Source organism: Lactuca serriola, chromosome 4 (assembly GCF_051521515.1).
Source record: "Lactuca serriola cultivar US96UC23 chromosome 4, Lser_US96UC23_V15, whole genome shotgun sequence".
Lineage (NCBI taxonomy): Eukaryota > Viridiplantae > Streptophyta > Magnoliopsida > Asterales > Asteraceae > Lactuca > Lactuca serriola.
The window spans coordinates 331,394,203-331,409,441 of record NC_136411.1 but is presented as its reverse complement, the minus strand read 5'-3'; the positions used below and the strand labels follow the sequence as shown (position 1 = coordinate 331,409,441).

At 31.6% G+C, this 15,239-nt stretch overlaps 1 non-coding gene across 1 annotated transcript; it reads left to right on the top strand.

Annotated features, from left to right (window-relative positions):
* The first annotated feature begins 13,960 nt into the window (after positions 1 to 13,960).
* On the top strand, positions 13,961 to 14,034 carry TRNAI-UAU (transfer RNA isoleucine (anticodon UAU)). The gene has a single exon. It is a non-coding gene; the product is annotated as a tRNA-Ile (tRNA).
* The last annotated feature ends 1,205 nt before the right edge of the window (positions 14,035 to 15,239 follow it).

Below are 15,239 nucleotides of genomic sequence, written 5' to 3'. Positions count from 1 at the left end.
GCAAAACGAATAAATAATGAGATACGTCAATTATGGAGTGACGGCTCAATAAATATCAGTTAATGTGGAATAAACCCTAATCACTTCTTTCACAGAATAGATGTGTATGAATTACACAGCCTCCTGCTCTGATACCAATTGATGAGTTTATAAAACTCTTTGATCGATTAGATCTTATAACATGTAAATCAAGAAAACAAAAACAGTAAGATAAAGCACAAGAATGAATCTGAATGTGTCGAATGATTCAATTAACTGAATCCTCAGCAGAGCTCGATGAAGAACTTCCGATGTAGAGGATATTAGGGTTACAAAAGATAAGAATTGTGAACTCTATGAAAAACTCTATCAAATCTTACGTTCAAGGATGCATGCAAGCATCTATAAATATTAAACCCTACAAAATAACTCATGGATGGACAGGCCCATACCGGAGACTAAACTGGACTAACTATCGAGCCCAAGACGCAACACTAACTGGACCTAACATTTTTCATTTTTAAAATCACATAATTCTCATAAACACAATTCAAAAATGAAAATTTATCAAAACACATATTCATAATTGTTTAAACACAATCCAGGATCCTCAAACATAACTTTATCTAGTGTATACAATCAACTCGGTGCCTTCCCGCGATCCGGAGAAGTACCTGAAACACATAACACACAACGCGGTAAGCACGAAACTTAGTAAGTTCCCCAAAATACAACATACACAAATAATAAGCCTCTCATGGCTGTAACTCGGCATGGAACCTTTGGTCTCATGCATCTCGATGAGGACCCTCCGGTCTCACGGCTCGATGTGGACCCTCTGGTTATGTGTCTCAGTGAGGACCCTCCGGTCTCACAGCTCGGGTTGGACCCTCCAATCCTATATCTTAGTGAAGATCCTCCGGTCTCACAAATCGATTTGGACCCTCCGGTCCTATCTCAATAAAACATAGAATAATATAGTACATATCACAAAGATATAATGTAGGTCACAATACTCAATATAAGCACATAAGATCCTCCGGTCACACAAAGGTTACCACTCTAGGTAAGTATAGTGAGAAGAATCACCTTGTAAGCAAGCAAGCAAATAAACCTCGTACATGAATCACCGATCTAGCCTCTGCCTAACACATATGATAATTATCTCTAATTAATACTCCAATCACAACTCTAAATAAACCAAATGCTATTTTCTCTCTCTAACTTTTGGGATGGGTAAAAGACCATTTTACCCCTCTACGGTCCCCACAATCCCTGCCTTGACCAAACCCTAAAGTCAACAGAAGTCAACACTCGAGTCAACAATCCATGTTGACCTGACTCGCCGAGTGCATCTATGTGACTCGCAGAGTACCCTCGTTTCTTTAGAATTGTCGTGAACATCCAACTTAACTTGTTGAGTTGTCTCACCAACTCCCCGAGTTACTTATGTCCAGACTCGGGGAAAACCTTAACCGACTCGTCGAGTCAGCTTGTCGACTCGTCGAGTCCTTTCAGACTATTTTCTCATTCAGACGTTTTAAGGCAAATTTACAACACCAAACTCTAGATCTAGCCTCCCAAGGCTGAGATACCACGTAAATCTGCAAGCTTTACGTCCATGCATGGCACTTAGGGCTTGAAATGCCAAAAAAAAGTTCCATTTAGGGTCTTAATCATATAAGCTCTTCTATTAGCTGGATAAAGTTTGGACCTTTGGACTCTAGGGACCTCACAAGGTCCAGATCTGAAGTCTCAATCACTTGGTAAGCTCAACACACTCAAAGTCTCAAGGAAAGATGGAAAAATCCCTAAAAATCCATAAACATGAGATCTAATCAACCTAATGAGAAAGGTGGAGACTTTTTACCTTCAACAGAAGCTATGAATGAAATAACACCAAATCCAACAGTCCCTTCTCGTTCTTTGCTTAGATACTCTTCTCTTCTCTTCAAATAATGCACTAAAATGCCCAAATATTAGTTCTCTTTCTCTCTTAGATCAATATGGACGATTAGGGTATCACACAGGGATGTAAGGTGGATGGTGAGGCGTAAATGAGGGCTTACGGTCCTTTAAATATGACCCAAACCTAGAGATTTAGGGTTTCCTCTCACAGCACCAACTCGTCAAGTTGGTCATAAAACCCACGTGGCCAATTCGTCTCTACTCGACGAGTTGGGGCATGCAACTCGTCGAGTTGCTCAATCAAATCGTAAATAAATATATAAATATTATACTTGGGAGTTGGGATGGTACAACTAGTATGTGTGTGTATGTGTGTGTGTGTGTGTGTGTGTATATATATATATATATATATATATATGTGTGTGTGTGTGTATGTGTGTGTGTGTTTAAATACATATTTATAAGTTTAAACATAATAACTTGGAATTTATGCATCTACTTGTGTTCAATACTATGAGATTTACCATTTATTTAAGCGAGTATTGTACATTTTTACACATAATTATCAAACATACTCGAATTTTATAAACCTTATGCATCGTAAACATTAGGGTTTTAGTCCTTATCCTTATCTAGTTGCTTGCCCACCAAGCAACCATAAGATAAGTCTTAGAAACCCTTATCCTAGTCGAATTCTAAGGCATTATCTCCTTAAATTCATTCACCCTATATTTAAGATAATCCTTACCTTATTTTGTAACTATCACATAATTACAATTCATCCCCTCTAGTTTAATTAATTACACTTGATCACAAAATTAATTCTCAATTAATTATTGACCAATATTAATTAAACAAATATGATTTCTCCTTTAATATATTATTCTTATAACATATTAATAAATCATAATAACCTCTCTCTCTCTATTTATTTCTCCAATCAAGTTGCTTTGGTGAAGGCAACCCAAAAGGACCATGCACCATCGGGTCAAGTACATACCAAAATAGTTATGGACTTAGACACTAATCCAACAGAAACAACATACATTAAAAGTAAGGGAGATTTATTAAGTACTGACAAAACACACGTACAAAAACAAGCAACGAAACTAACGAAAAACAAACAACTTAACCAACATGCATATTAAAAGTGAGGGACATTCTTTAAAAGATTCCATGCATCTGCATGGGTAAACTCTCTACCATCAGATTCGAAACGGTATAGTTCCAAAGCCACCTGTATGAGAATGTCTTCATCCATATTCGCATGTTCACTATCCAGCTCGTTATAAATACGTTGAAAATGCTTGGCCTTTTTTTCCAAATTCAGAAACTTCGCTTTCACATCTCTTCTTCTTCGATATTGAGTACGCCCCATTGGATGGTGAAATAAATGGCAGACACGAGACCAAAATGATCCAGCGCGAACTTCTGGCAGACCCGTTGAAAAATCGTCCTCTACAGTTACAATCTAAGCTTGAACCAAAGCGACCTCCTCTTCGTTGCTCCATCTAAGTGGTACAGGTGAGTCCATAGTTGCAAGGGGAAAAATTAATGTGATACAATTAAAAAGGGTATGAACAACTATTTATAGTGACTCGTTATTTTCCCAGTGCAATGGCTTGTCAACTCAAGTAGCAGTGTATTGTGTTGTCATCCCGGTGCAATGGCTTATCAACTAGAACAGTGATCTCTTGTGTTCTCAGTTAGTACATTGCGTTCTACAGTTAAGTTGGACTATGAATTGCAAACATAATTAGAAGATTGGACTGCGATATTGTGTATAAAGTACTATAAATAGAATTGTAGTTAAAAAAAAGAATTTACTAACCGATGTTACAATTATTCATATATTATTTTTTTAAATTTACTCTCTTTGTTTCACTAAATATGAGTTCAATACCATGGAGCAATGAGGAGTTCTTGGTTCTTACACGTGCATATATATTCATGTGTACGAGACCAGCAAGTTGAATGATCCAATGTTTTGGACTCGTTTAACCAATATCTTCAATGTTGAAAACCGAATCACTACAACAAATGATCGTGACCAACTGGACATCTTAGCAAGATGGTATGAAATGAAAACTGAAGTTCTATTATTCAATGATCTTTATACCAAAATTGACGATGCCCGTTAAATGCTACTGAGGACGTCATCTTGGAAGCTGCTAAGGAGGAGTACAAGTCATTAAGTGACGGATCCGAATTCCAGTTTGAAGCCCCTTGGAATATTTTGAAATATGTCTCATTTATTTAATATATATTTCTAATTAATAGGTGTGTACTAGGTTATTTTCGTGTATTACGTATGTATTGGAAGCACCTCCTCTGTTTACTTTTAATAAACAAATGTTAGTTGCATTAGTGTTAACGACACTATAGAATACATTACTAACAACAATTCCATGAACCATTAAACTTACAACATTACAAATATTCCAACTCTACGCCTAAAACTTAAAACATTAAACTAACAACCATTAGATGAAACATTAAACTTAAAACATTACTACAAACAAAGCAATTAAATAAAAAAACAGATCCATGGGTAATTTATAACGGAAAATAGAGCGGACTACATGAAATACTGATTATTTTTAACAACCTTCCAAACGTCTTCATATTCGAAGTCTCTGCCTTCACGCTCCAAGATGTAAAAATCATTAAAAACTTCCAAGAACTTTTCCTCGTCTCTACAACGAACTCTGGTACTTTTCGCATAATTACACGCTCGATTAAACCATGTGACTTCTTCTTTTACATCCATCCATTTAGTAACAACATCTGATTGTTGTCGCTGTTTTCCTTCTCCCATCTCATGGTTGAACAAAGCTGTTATGCAGGTCCATTCATCACCTACTAGGCAATGCAGGGGAGCAAGTAACGATACACCCTCCTTAACACTTAGCCAGCATTGTGTTAGAACTAACACCTCGTTTGTCATCCATGGTCGTTCAGAGTTGGAACCAGGTACTTCATTCGAAGAAGTTGCTGTATTCGACAACATTTCTAAATATGGGAGTTGATTTCGTTTAGATGATATGAGTTTTTGGTTAGTAGAGCTTAAACATGTATTTATATTAACAAATACAATACTATGATTTGCAGGTTACTGCAGTGACTTTTCATGTCAAACAGTCATTTATGTCTTGTCACTTAAGAGTTTGACTACGATTTGCAGGTTACTACAATGACTTGTCATTAATGTGTAGTCATTTCAAAGTTTGACTATGAATTACAACTCTGACTACGAAATGGTTGCATTTAGACTATGATTTACAGATGGAGTATATGTATAAATACCACTTATAGCACCGGTTTATTATAATCGCGACTTTATTATGATTTCCTCAAAAAATTTCGAAATTTGCTCATGCATTGAAGTAGATTGTTACTACTGTGATTCAATCGACCCTTTTTTTACACCCTCTTCAGCAGGCCCATATATGTTTGATGAAAATTTTGAAGAATTGAAAAAGGCTGAAGAACAACAAGAACATGACAAAGAGTCATCCCGACTTCTCACTCAACGTGGTAATGAAATTGAATCTGAATGCAAACAAGCTCAAGAATGGATAGACCTAAAAAAACGAAATCAAAGAGCATGAAGAATGGATAAAAAAGACTAAGAAAACAATCAAAACGACCGAAAAATGGTTTGCTGAGAAGGACGAGCAGATGATACACCTTAGGGTGCAAAAGGATCGTTTGGAAGTTAAAATTAGAATTAGGGATGACTATATAACAATCGAGAAAGAGAAGTATCCATTGCAGTTCCCTGAGTTTAATAATTAGTTACAAAAATGTTGTAACATTATCATGAGTTCAGTTCAGTTTGTTGTTTTTTTTGTTCAATAACTTTTTTTTGCCCGTTAAGCTTCATGTCTTGTTATAATCCGCAAACTAAATATTATAATATAAAAGCTTCATTAATTGTTATAATCTGCAAACTAAAGTAAAATATGAAAGCATAACAATGTCTTGTAAGATTTAATAAAAAATTACAATACATAAAAAGCTAACAACTCTTCATTTCAAGGTTGTTTTATATCAAAATCAGCGTCATAGGTTTGTGAGCAACTCGCTGAACCACCAATATTAAATGTCATTTTTGTAGCAGAAAAATCCGTGCGACGTGCTCCACTACCGGACACCCTTCCAGTACAATTGTTACTCGTGTGTCCTACTTGACCACATGTAGAACACTCTTTTCTAATTGGACCCTCGCCTTGGGATGGAATGCGGTCTATGTTTCTTGGCCTGCCTGGCTGACGTTTTTCCATTATAGGTGGCTTAACAATCATCAAATGATTGGGGATCTCCCATTCCGATGGCTTTGGCAGAGGGTTTATTGATTCCTCATATGTTTTCCTCAGTGTTTCGGTATAGTAAACATTTAATGCAAACCTCGAGCAGTCTTGGTAATTGTTGACTGTTAAACATCTTCTGACATGACCACAAGGTATCCCATCAAGTTGCCAATGCCTACATGTACATGTCATTTGTTGGAAATCAACTATCACGTTTTGTGCCCCCTTTTTAAACTCGCATTTCGTATTTGAGATCATGCAAACATCCCACTTACTAAAGGTTTTTTTGTTTTCTTTAACAATTTCATCGGCCCTAGGGGTAATCGTTGCTTCCGCTTAAAAAACACACAAAATAAAGAAGTTAAGATCAATAACATCTATTAAAACATTAAAAATTAAAAATTAACTTAATTCCTGCAAAGTTACGTCTTTGAAACCACCATTGTTGCATTGTTGCACGAAAAAAATCGATCAACATAAGTATCGGCACCTTATGTGTTTGTCTAGATAATGCATTTATAAACTCCACACTGTTGGACGACATTAGATTGTATCGGTTCTCTCTAAAATGTGCCCTAGACCAAGTTTCTGGATTTATACTTTTTAAGTACTCCCATACTGGTTCTTTTATCTTTTTCATAACATCCATGACAGCGTTAAAAGCATCAACTGTGTACGCCCTACAAGCCTCCCAAAAAATTCCTTTAACTATGTTACTCTTCCCGAATCTGGATACTATGTTGAAATACAAATGGACACCACCTATTCCGTGATGAGCATGAGGAAAAATGTTGGCAACGGATGTTGCTATAGATGGAGACCTATCAGATATAATTGTAAGCTCCTGCATATTGCCTATACAATCACGTAGTTTTTGAAAAAACCATGTCCAAGAATCTGTACACTCATTTTTGCAGATACCATATGCAACCGGTAATATTTGGTTTTGTCCGTCCTTGGTAACTGCAAGTAACATGGTTTCTTTGAACTCGCCCTTTAGGTGGGCTCCATCTACTACAAGGGTCGGTTTACAGAAATTGACAAAAGCGCGTACCTACATTACATTGTATATCTATTCAAATACACTAAAAAAATGGAAAAAATAATAAAATATTTAAATACTAACCGAACAACCAAGTGCGACGTACAAAAACTCAAAGCGATCATCACCATCTATTTTAATATGTGTCACCATACCCGGATTATGTTTGACCAAGTTGTGGAAATAAGCCGGAAGTTTGGTAAAAGAATCCTCTTTCGTACCCCTTAACGACAACAATGCATATTGCTTCGCACGTCATGCCTGATGGTATGAGATATTGATATTCAATTGAGCATTCATATCATTAACAATATCTTTTCCCTGATAAACTCTACTATAATCTTCAGCCAAAACATCAACAAGACATTCACCCAAAACATATTTGTTTGCTTGTCGATGATTAGGTTGCAAAATTGTTGAAGAACATGTGTCTACATCAACAAATTTATTCATTTGGAAAAGTCCATCAGAATTTTTAATTGCTTTTGCTCTTAGTAACCAAGAACAATTTTTCGAAATACACACAACCTCATACCTTGATTTGGTGGATCTACTTGTCCTCGTCTGAAAACCTTCTCGATGACATTTTTTTTCCAATACACCGCTTTAAAAGTTCTTTGTTCTTAAATATACTCTCACATTCAATCTTTTGAACATTGATGTCTACCATCTGTGTTGGGATATCTTTATTAATATCAACTGGACATTCTGGTAGAAGGGGCATACCATAAAAAAGGTTATCAGGAAACTTAGCTTTGACTTCATCACCCAACTCATCTCCATTTGAATTGTTTTTTAAGTCAGTTATATCTAAACCTACATCAGCAACATCAACATAATCCCCATAAACATGTTTTTTTTTTCATCTTTTTGACGCATAATTTTTTTCTTTTTACTTTTATCTACTACACGCCTATTCATAACTTTAACTTCTTGTTCGGGAACATCAACACAACCACCACCCACGTCATTAAGATATGTACCAACATCATCATCACCAACATACTTGTAATTCTCAGGATCCACATAGTTAATAGGTGAATAACTAACATTAATATTTTCAGCAACACTATGAAATTGAGGTACACTAGGAGTATTGAAAGTACCTATCGGATCGTTGCTCCCTTTATAACTGCATAGATTACCAACCTCATTAACCTCATCAACACTATGAAATTGACCAGCCTCATTAACCTCATCTCCTTCATCAACCACCACAAACACTTTTACAACCCTTCCTCCGCTACATTTGATTACATTTATCAACATTCTAACATCCATATCTTCAACTACAGCTATATAATAGTTCAATCCAGGATGTTGGAAACGAAGACTAATTCTATATTTGTCTAACAAGCCAATTTTGCTTCTCACCAAAGATACAAATTCATTATAACTAATATACTTAGAAAATATGAATGCAAATTCAGAAATACCTCCCTGTGGACATACGTATTCCAGATTTGAGTGTTTGGTTACTTGTCATCTCCCACCGGTTACAAGACATACAGATATGCAATCATTTTTTTAGAGAGATTTTAAAGAAATTTCCCAAAGAAATACCAACTAAACTGATACTTTTCTACAAAAGTTTATATATAGTAAGGTTATTTCGTAGTCAAACCAATTGATTTAATAGTCAAAATTGAAAAAAAAATTCCATAATTTCGCAGATGAACTTGAGAGGAAATTGCAGATGGACTGTGTCCATCTACGATTTTAGCCTGCTTAAACACTATATATACACAAAAAAAAATTCATCTGTGAATGTACAAGTGCCTAAAGCACAACTGTGCTTTAGGCACTTGTACATTCGTAGATGGAAAGCCAAAATCGTAGATGGGGCTATTCCATCTGCGAAATCACTGGCTAATTTTTCAATTTCGATTTTTTTTGGCTAAATTTGTAAGGTCATTAGTGTATTTGGCTAATTTTGTCATTTTCTTTACAATAAGATTATTTGGAAGTATTTTTTAAATAGATGTTATTGTTTAGTTATTTTTATCTCAAATAAACATATGTACTTCAGGTTTTTTTTTTTTTTTTTTTTTTTTTTTTTTTTTTTTTTTTATATTTAAAGAGCTTCTAAACCTCTTTTGTTTTGTTCGAGACAACACCCAAATATTTCTATCGCAATTTATTTCTTTTTTAGAAATGTTTGTATTTCCTCTTTTTGGAGTGTACTCACGTCTTTTCAAGTCTATGGACGTTTTCTTGGTAAAAAAAGGAGTATAATTTGATTCATATCTTTACAAACAATAAATAGTATTTTTATGTCTTTATAAATTCACATCTAAACTAATATTTTAATTACGATTAAACCAATTTAATATTGAAAAACTAATCGGATATTACTAAACTAGGTGTGAGACCCGTGTATTACACGAGTTTATTAAAAAAAAGTTAATATCATAAACTATGATGAATAAGAAGGTAATTGAAATACAAAGTAATAAAAAAAAACTATTGACATATTGTAAATAATTATTAGGAATAAAAAATTTTGAAATAGTTCTTTGAATGAAAATTAGATATCTTATTTCTAAGGTTACTGTTATACATTTGTATTTAAAAGTAGTTATTTCATCAAGGGCAAAACAATCACATTTATTGAGAAAAACTATCGAAACCAATTGTATGTTTTGTTTAAGGGAAAATATGACCAGAAAATACATAATATATAGTTGTAGTCGGATGACTATGAAAGTTAGATGTTATAAAAAAGACTCTATATTTAAATTAAAAAAAAAAACAACAACACTACTTTCCTACACCCCTTTACATTGATAATAAATATGAAATGACAATTTGTAACTAAATAATTATAAAATTTGAATACATCCTAATGTGTAATAGTATTCTGTAAAGAAAAAACTAAATTGCAATAGGAAACATTGATATTTTTGTATTTTTCTGTATTTTTTTATAACATTGATATTTTTGTATTTTTTTTACAACACATACACACATAGCTAAACAATGTATTTTTGTTTTGGAAAAAATGTTATATATATATATATATATATATATATATATATATATATATATATATATATATATATATATATATATTGTTAAAAAGTTTACTGCAATTTTATAGATTTTTTCCAAAGTTTATTGTTAAATTATAATTTTTTAACAAAATATGCAAAAATCACATTTAAGGAAAGTGCAATGCTAGTTTCTGCAGAATTTTGAAGTTTTGAGAATTGTAAATTTTAGTTTTTTTTGGAAAATATGGCAAAAATATGACTTACTATAAAATACTTATTTGAGTAGGGGTAAAACAGTAAAATTTGTTCCCATTTTTGTATTTAATTATAACACATTCACACGGTAACACATTATACTATCAATTTGATGTTTAATATAACACCATAACTTTTTAATATATTTGAACCCAAAAAAATTAAATTGGCAGAAATTTATTATTTATAAAATTACAATGCTATTTTTTGCTTAGTTATGAAGTTCTATTATAATTCTCATCTTTTTTGGAAAATAGGTAGAAATTCATGGGCAAATCAGTCACACGCAGCATAACAATATACTTTCTTATGAAAAAATGTTAAAATAAAAAATCTATAAACTACAATGCTACTATATTTTGCATATTTTCTACAGTTTCATTGTTTAATTTAATAATTCTATAAAAAATGTAGAAAAAAAAAATGTTAACACGGCAGAAATGTGACTCATTATAAATTAGTTTTTAAGTCGTGGCAAAATAGTCAAATTTGTTGTCAATTTTGTATTTGTATTTTATACATTTCTATACGGTTGGTTGACAAGGTAAAACAACATAGAGACTATAAAAATCACAATCATTAATCATACATTCACAAACAGTTATTTTATACATAATTTGATATTTTGTACGTAAGTCAATCATCGTTATTTTTAATTTATTAATATTTAAAATGGTTTCAAAATATTAAAATCATGTTCTATTAAGTCAATATCAATGATAAAAATATAATTTTGCACAATAAATATAAATTTCAATAGAATGAAAGTAAATAAATAACAATGTACTTTGTATTTTTGATATTTGATTTTTGATTTTTATGTTTCATTGATAATTTTTATGAAAAAAACACAATAAAAGCCAACGATTACCATTGTTATAACTCCTTAAATTTTTTTAGTTAAATACCCTATTAACAAAAATTTTGAAAGCACCATATTGTAATAAAAAAAAAAAAACACAGTGTTGACAAGTTAAATAACATAGAATGAACAAATTAAATAAAATATCATTTTGACTAAAAATTCCTTTACTATATGTTTTGAGTGTTTCCTATTAAGTTTTTTATTCATTTTTAAGTTATCCAAATAACAAAAGAAACAAAAACGGTAAAAAGAATCAAATTTACTAAAAAAATAAAAATTTTCATTATTACAAAAAATTGAGCATTTATTTTACTATCTTCACAAAAGTATAATGTTGTAAACAATATAACCATTTGGAATATTTTTACCGTCAAAAGTTGACTAAAAATAAAATAGCCATTTTAATTTTTACCATTTTCACCAAAGTGAATTGAAAAAAAGCACCCCAACATTGATTTCCACTCAAAATTTACAAAACGGTCATCTCGTCTAGATGAGAATATTTGTTATTAAAAATGCCTATTGTGACCTTTTTAAACTTGACAAAAGGCCTGAAAAAATATCATTTTAGCTGCACAACTTGCCTGCAAAGTAATGGTGTCAAAAATACCCGATTTACATCCATGCAAGCAAAATCACATTTTGAAAAGGAGCATTTACATAATTTTGATAAAAATCTTACTTTTCCTATTAAAAAAATAATAAAAATGAGCACTATTTTAACATTTTCACCAAAGTAAATTGCCATTTTGTCATTCGCACCAAAGTACATTGCTATAAACAGAACATTATTTTATTTGGATCTATTATATTTTGATTTATGGCAGGTTGAAAACAAAGAGCATCTCTAAAATAGACATGATGATTTATGACCAATATTATATAGTTTTCTTTCCAGGGCATTTTGGACATTTAAGTAATAGTGAATGGTTACTACCATGAAGAATGATGCATAATAACGACCCTTAGCCTCAAAGATGCCATGATCATCGAACAGGGTGCCATCATCCATGCAGATTACAAGGCATTTTGGAAGTTAGTAAATTTGAAAATAAAAAGAAAAAAATGTTAAATTATGAAAATGACGATCAATATATACCCAAAATTTACGTGTTGAACACATAGCTTTGATGAGGCCTTACAAATGAGGCTTGAACACCTAACCACCTGATGCTCAAGCTTCTCAAATTGGTCTTCATTTATTTGATTCCCATCAACTCCAAATTTGAATTAGGTTTATGAGTTCACTCTTTGAAGTTGAAAAATATGTACCTTTGCTATGATTAAACTAATATATATGAAAATCCGGAATCATTGAAATGACAGTAAGTGTTAGAACCATCTTAATTAATATTGTAAAGTTGTATGGTTGCTGATTTTAAAAGTGAGAACATTATGTAAACACATTGAATTTTATTCATGAATAGTCTAATATAAATGCATCAAAGGATTAAACATAATAAAACTTTTGGGTTGTGACAGGAGCAAGGACCCTCAGTACATGATCCTACGCCAATGTGAAAAAAGGTTGGCAATCACTATCCTTATGACAAGGGTCGGGAATCACACGATCGCTCATAGCATGACCATTGTTTTTAGACGTAGATTTATGGTTCACTACATATCCTCTCTCAGTGAAAGCATATGACATCTACATACCTGCAAAGTGTATCTCGTTAGCATTGAACTCTGTTAGTTTCTGAAACTACAGAAATAGAGAAACAAATTGTAACAGGAATGGAAAGCAAGAATACGACAAAAAAGACAATCTTTTAGTGAAAGCATCCGCCTCAAAGGATTCAACTTATGTCTGTAGGTTCAATCATCGACTGCCTATGAAGACATATATACAAGAGAAAATTCATATTAGTAGTACAAAAAAAGAATCCCAATAATCAACGCTAATAAATGCAAGAAAATTCATATTAGTGATACAAAAAGGCATCCCAATAATCAACACTAATGAACGCATACTGTTTTAAAGAACATTTATGTTAGGAAACGTAACGTATAATCTTGTCATTAAAAATTTGATCTTATAATATCATTTATATATTTTTCTTACCTAATTAGGGTCGAAAAATAGAATCCTTCCTTCCAGATCAGCCAATCCATGAATTTTCGGTTTCATACCTTGTTTTAATTGGTTTTATATTTAATACAAAAAAACCACAAAATTCCATGTGGAATTAATTTTATTAAAAAAAAACCACAAATTTACATGTGGCAAAAGGCTTAAGAATATGACAAGTGGCAAAAGTATTTTCATTTATTAGGGAGGATTACACATGTCAAATTAAAAAATAAGATTAAACCAATTTAATTAGAATTGAACCACTTTAATCTTAAAAGGCTTTAGGCCTTCAACGTCATTTTTTTTAAAGCTTTCAACAAACATATATTTAAAATGTAAAAACATGTAAATAAATAGACAACCGTCATAAAACTACATTATTTAATATAAATATTAACATAAAATAAGTATAAAAAAACAAAATTCTTGTGATGTCAATATCGGTTTAAATTGTTTGATGACATTTATAATCGAAAAACCCACTTTTACCATGCAACGGATGAGAAAGAAATAACAAATAACAATATTCAAGGTCCCGTAGCTCAGTTGGTTAGAGCGTTGGTCTTATTAGCCGAAAGTCGAGGGTTCGAGCCCCGCCGGAACCAATTCTTATCTTAATAATTTTCGCTCTTTAAAAAAAATAACAAATAATCTTTTTTAACCGACTCGATTTTCATATGTTTAGGATTCTAGTGATACATCCTATTTTTTGTGTTTATTACTTCTTGAATCATTTGTGGATTTATTTTTCATATATGGTTTCATGTATATAGTTTGTTGTAATTAGCTATTCTAAAGATGATTTTGTATAGATGTTTTCATGAATTTTTCCATACATAACATTTGTGTGTGTGTCATACATTTGGTTCGTAGTTTTTACTACAGATGTCTACAAAGCGAATTCAAAGTATATAGTAAACTAGGCGTAACCTCACGCGTTGCGTAAGAATGCATTTAAGTGGTTAAAATAATTATGGGAAAAAAATAAAAATATATTGAAATTTACGTTTTTAGTCATGTTTTGGGCATTAAACAAATTATCAAATAACATAAAACTTCATCAACTTATATTTTGATACTATCTAATATAGTCCATACCTTATAAACTTTACTTTTACTTTTATAATATCCGATATATATTATAAGTTTTGTATAACATTAATATAATCTACTATTCTTATGTCCAAAAATATTTTTTGGATAAAATAAGAAATAAGTGGTTTTGAATGAACTATTAATAAATAATATTGAAATAATAAACTTTGTATTACATTATTTATATTACACCAAAATATCCAAGGTTTCATATATGAACTTTCAAATATTAAACATGGAAATTAAGAATGAAGTCATACAAAATATATCGTTATACATAAATGTCATCAAGATTTTCAAAATAAGTTGATTAGTAAATATGATATTTAATTTTAATTACATATTTTGTAAGGCGTACGTTTAACTTTATATTGGTGCGCCGGGAATCCTTTTCCTTAATTTGTACCTAAAAAATTAAAGTTAATATGAATATAAAATAGATATTACTAAGCATTAATATAAATAATTAAAAGGATATGTGGATCTCCTACCACCGGTTAAAGACAACATACCTCTTTAGTGGTATCGATTTCTATGTGAAATTGAAGTAGTCATTCTATGTACACTTGGTTTTCTAATTACATAAACAAATATGAGCAACCAAACATAAAAATGTTATCTTTATGTAGGAAAAATATTTTAGTTAAGTAACAAATTAAATAATATAATTTTAAGAGTTAGGAGTTTCAAAACATTAATATTTTTATTAATCAAT